The 5,390-nt window shown below is 33.1% G+C and overlaps 1 pseudogene; it reads right to left on the bottom strand.

Annotated features, from left to right (window-relative positions):
- Positions 1-281: 281 nt before the first annotated feature.
- Positions 282-2,655, bottom strand: LOC120207950 (annotated as a pseudogene).
- Between the last annotated feature and the right edge of the window lie 2,735 nt (positions 2,656-5,390).

Below are 5,390 nucleotides of genomic sequence, written 5' to 3' on the forward strand. Positions count from 1 at the left end.
AATCAGTATCATTAAGAATTTAGAGCATGTTGGTGGTGTTGATGTAGAGCATGTTTGAAGTTGAGAATTAGTTAATAATGTCGATGATTATATCATTTTTTTATAATAGTTTGGAGTGATTATAATATAATATTTGTTCAGATTTTTTTTATAATTTATTAAAAATGAGTGCACATTCTACAAATACAACTATTCTAACCCGAATCCTATAGAAAAATAATATTTTTATATTTAATAATCCAATTGAAGTCGAATTTAGACGCCTTGGCATGTACGTGGATATTTACGAGCACTACTGCGTTAGCGGGACGCAGTCGAGTTCAATCTCTAACGTTCCCCTCTCAACATTTTGTAGCCTAAGGGAGATCTCCTGTTTAACTCTTCCATCTGTTAAGGTAATGGTACCATCTTTTACCAGGTGGTTCTCTTTGCTTGCCACCGATTTTCCAGGCTGCATTGATTCATTAATCTCCGACTTCTCGTAGGCTTTGGCCGCCGCGACAAGAGGCTGAATGTCGATCTCGGCATCCCCCATAAAATCATCAGCCTTGAAAGTATCTTTATCATACACAAGCTGCAAAGTTAAAACAAGGTAGGGTGAGTTTAAGCTTCCAGGCAACAAAATTCACATTTTCCTTTAGCTGTTTACGAATCAAACTCACCACTTTCAAAGGAGGAATGCTTTCTGGAATTGACAACATTAAGCTTTCGTTCCAGATCGGATTTAGGCTGTTCCTTATGACTCGAGTCCTTACCGACTGCGAAAAAGGGGAAAAAACTATGAGGAAATTAGATCACTACAATAACATGCTTCATTAGATTTCTTCATTTCAGTTCAACATGTAATAATACCATTCTATGTTATTCAGATTTTAGTATAAATGTTGTCTGATATGCATGATCAGAAAAAGAAGCATACTTGTTGGCCCAGTGCAAGAATGACATAGGGATCGCTAGTGAGCATGTCCCGGACTGCTAGATCGGTGCCTTTAACCACATTCACTTTAATCAGTCCAACAAATTCACCATGCCTGCCTATAAACAGTGAATTTAAACAAGCATTCAGTAACATACTGATAAAAAAATCCATGTTACAAATACTTTCAAAGCAATACAAGATCAAACAAAAAAAAAGGTAATTACCAAAGAGTTGCTCTTCTTACTCTTCAGCTGATCACAATCTTTTCTTCCCCAGCTGTTTCTAAATCTTTGACCGATTCTATGTCTGCTTTGTTTGTCACTATGTTTCTTATCACTAAAATGGTTGTTGGAAGCATTTCGTAACGTGGACGAAGAAGTTTGATGGAGGCAGTTGGTTTGTTCATTGCCTTCCAAGAATTGCTGCATCTCGTATTTTCTCCTAATGAAATCAGAGCGTTCTTCAATGGAGGAATCTGATCTGGGTTTACTAAGGCTATCAGGGAGGAAAGCTTCATACTTATTGTTTACTACGTTATTGCCACCCAAATTTACCAGAGAATCAACTTGGTCATCCGTCCATTCATCTAGCTTTACTGATAAAACCTAGCACAGTTGCTTCTCGAATTAGAAAACCAGCTGATGAAATGTTATCTTGCTCCGACTTGATACTTAAAGCAATATAAAAAGCATACCTTTGATATATGCGTTCCAAGGCTTCTATGAACACCGGAGCATTTGATACAAACAAAAACTCCAAGACTTAAAGATCTAAAATGCAGAAGAAGAAGAAGAAACAAATAGTAAAACAAAAGGCAATGCTAATTTAACATACCCAATTTAAGCACCACAAATGTTATCCTTTGAATATGTTTAACACATATTCAAATCCGAATAACATAACCCAGAGAGAGTCAAAAGAATGAGATAACTTACACCCATTTAGGATCCGGGGATCCACAATCTGCACAAACACTATTCCCAGACTCTTCCAACATTCTCTCAAGCCTTGTCCGTGCACCTATTTAATGGATAATGCAAGTTAAAATTGAATTTAGTTGAAAGCATCCGATATACGACATTCATACTCAAATCCGAATAATATAGTTGTAACATGTAACGGATGGGACAACGATACATTCGACTTAAGGGGATAATACCGGAGGATTTCTGTTCTTTTCTGAGAAACCAAGATGTAGTAGTCTCTGCATCACTTGGTCGATCCCAACGTGGTGTCTCTGAACATAAGAGATCATACAAGCATGACCCTGATCCTACAATTCCAACATAATCAAGTGAACCATGCCTATATTATTAGATAAACATTTATGTTTTCTGAAACATGTTCTAATTTGGGAAACTAACTCGAAAAAGAAAAGCATAAATACTCGTATTTAACACTAACCCCCAAGCCCAAGTAACATTAGTTTCCCTCATGAAATCACAAATGATATATTCAAAAAACAACTGCATGCAGCCATTCCATCAAGAGAAAGGGCCGGAAAACATTATTGCCAGCAATATTTTCGTCGCTTGCATATCCTTCTCGTGTGTGCCATAATCATTTATGGAAGAAAACATTAAACAAAAAAGACATCCTTTTCACCATTAGTTCGTTTGTATAAATGAAACATTACCAGAAGGAGGTTTGGAGTCGGATTTTTCATACAGCGTAGACATCTCCAACTTCCAAATTGAAGAACCTAATCATTAATCACTCTTCATATCTGAATACGTCCAATTATCAAATCCTTAATCTGAATGCACCTTAGATCATGTTTTCTTATGCGTCGAATATATTGTTGAACAGTAAAAGGATTCTAAAGAAAAGCAAACGTTTACATTGAGAAGAAGAGTTTAAAATGTTGTTCTGCATTGTTGGGAAAAGAAAAAACAGATTACAATGTCTCATGCTTTACCATTTTAAGCAAAGCTGGAAAAGAAGAACAAACAACAACAACAAAAATTATTGTTTTTATGTGAAAAATACAAATCAAAGAGTCATAGGAATTACAAGTACGAACAACAAAACTGAATTATCCAACAATTAAAAGTTGTCAGAACTTGTTTTTGTTTCTTCCTCTTGATAATTTTATTAATTTTTTAAAAATAGAATGCGAAGAATAATAGCCTCCAGACTCCACAAATTCTGGAGCTAATTAATGGTTTGGTTATCAGTTTATTGCTAGATCCCATAAACGCTAGAGAATCTCATATTTCAAAGCGCATTTGTATCGCGTGTACTCACTCGCATCGTGTCTTAGGTGGCGTTTGGTTCGTTAGAATGTTTATGAGGGAATTGAAATCTGTGAAGGAATTGAAATCTGTGAAGGAATTGCAATATGTCAGGAATTGGAATTCAATTTCATATTCTGTTTGGTTCGCAGACATGTCAGATGAATTTGATTTCAATAATGTAAAATGACAGAATTGCCCTTCTTGTTTTTTTTTGCTTTATTTTAGTTTGTTTTACAACTTACATGTAGTAATATATTATAAAAAAATTAAAAAATATTAAATTTTCATTTTATTGATTGATTATTCATTTCAATAAATTATAAAAATTATGCTAATAAACATCATAAGTTAAAATTATCGCAATCAAAAAATATTAATAAGTTATCAAAAGATAGAGCAATATTTCGATACATTCCAATCGGAGTATATTAATTAGTTACCAAAAAATATACCAAAAACTATTTTTATTCAATATATGAATTAGAAAACCGACCCAACACGACACAAAATAATAAAAAAATTATTTTTATTCAATAAAAACATTGACTTAATTGAAAAAAACTATATATAGAGGGGTATTATTGTAATTATTCCTAAATATATAAGGTAAAATTATATATTTTTTCGGGTCGGGTCCGGTTTTTCACCCTAAACCCGACCCGACCCAAATATCACACTTAAAAAAACCCGACCCGACTCGACCCAAATATATGAATTAGAAATCCGACCCAACCCGACCCGAAATAATAAAAAAAAAATATTTTTATTCAATAAAAACAGTGACTTAATTGAAAAAAAATTATATATAGAGGGGTATTATTGTAATTATTCCTAAATATATAAGGTAAAATTATATATATTTTCGGGTCGGGTATTTTTCACCCTAAACCCGAACTTGACCCGACTCGAATATCACACTTAAAAAAATCGACCTGACCAAAATAAATTTTCACCCGACCCGACCCGAATATATGAATTAGAAACCCGACCCAACCCGAAATAATAAAAAAATATTTTTATTCAATATATGAATAAGTTACCAAAAGATTGATGAGGGTAGTATGGTCAAATTTCAATTCCCTCCAACAAGGGAATTGAATTCCATCAATTCTTGGAATATTTGAACCAAACATGGGAAAGTGGTGGAATTGATTACAATTCCTACCAATTCTAAGGGATTCCAACGAACCAAACACCACCTTATTTTATTTTCTTTCTTGGGTAATAATTTCTGTTTCAATTTTCTTCGGTTTTTTATCATATATTTTTAAAATATATATATATATATATATATATATATATATATATTGATCATATATTATTGATGTGTTATATTTTAATTATTAAATTATTAACTTTTATTATTTTAATGATGTAAATGTTATTAAAAGTGATTAATTTTAAATTTAAATAAAATATCAATTTAATCCTTAAACTTTATATAAAATTTTAATTTGATTTTTAAATCCAATAAAAAAATTTCATTATCATCTACGACCATTAGAATCTAAAATTATTAATCTACTTATTTTTAATCTCTTGAAAGTAAATAAATATTTTTTTATTAAAAAAATATCCTTACTCTACAATTTTAATATGAAACCCTTCAACTTTCTTTAAAATTAAACTATAATAATAAATTTATCATTAATATTTATTTAAAAATAATTTAACAAACTTTCAAAATAAAAATAAGGTTCCTGATCCCGACGATTGTAAGGAAAACTCTCTCAACCAAGCTACCCCTCCGGCGGCCCTAGTGCAGCCAACTTCCAATCTCGACGATACTAAATGGGTTACGATTCCTGATCCTGGGATCAAAGCCAGGCCAGAAACGGAAGGAGGATCTGTGGAAGTGATGCAAGCCGATTCCCAAGAGGAGACCCCAGCAGAAAATCAACCTTCTTATGCTTCGATACTTGCAGGAAAAGAAGTGAGACACCGAGTCAAGCCGACAACAAGAATATGGAGGAGGAGGATATCGATATTTCTGATGAGGATTTCATCTTGGGTACCAAGTTTGGCTCACCCTCGATTCAATTTTCGGACCGTGCTTACAAATTAATGGAAGTAAGTATGTCTAGAACGGTTGGGCGAAACATAGGCTTGCATATTCTCACAAACAAAACGTATGCCTTGTGGAAACCTTCCCAACCCTTCACGTTAATGGATAATGGAAAAACGGGTCTTTTTTAGCTCGGTTTCAAAATGACGAAGACTATGAAAAGGTCCTA

Source organism: Hibiscus syriacus, unplaced genomic scaffold (assembly GCF_006381635.1).
Source record: "Hibiscus syriacus cultivar Baekdansim isolate YM2019G1 unplaced genomic scaffold, ASM638163v2 tig00015498_pilon, whole genome shotgun sequence".
Lineage (NCBI taxonomy): Eukaryota > Viridiplantae > Streptophyta > Magnoliopsida > Malvales > Malvaceae > Hibiscus > Hibiscus syriacus.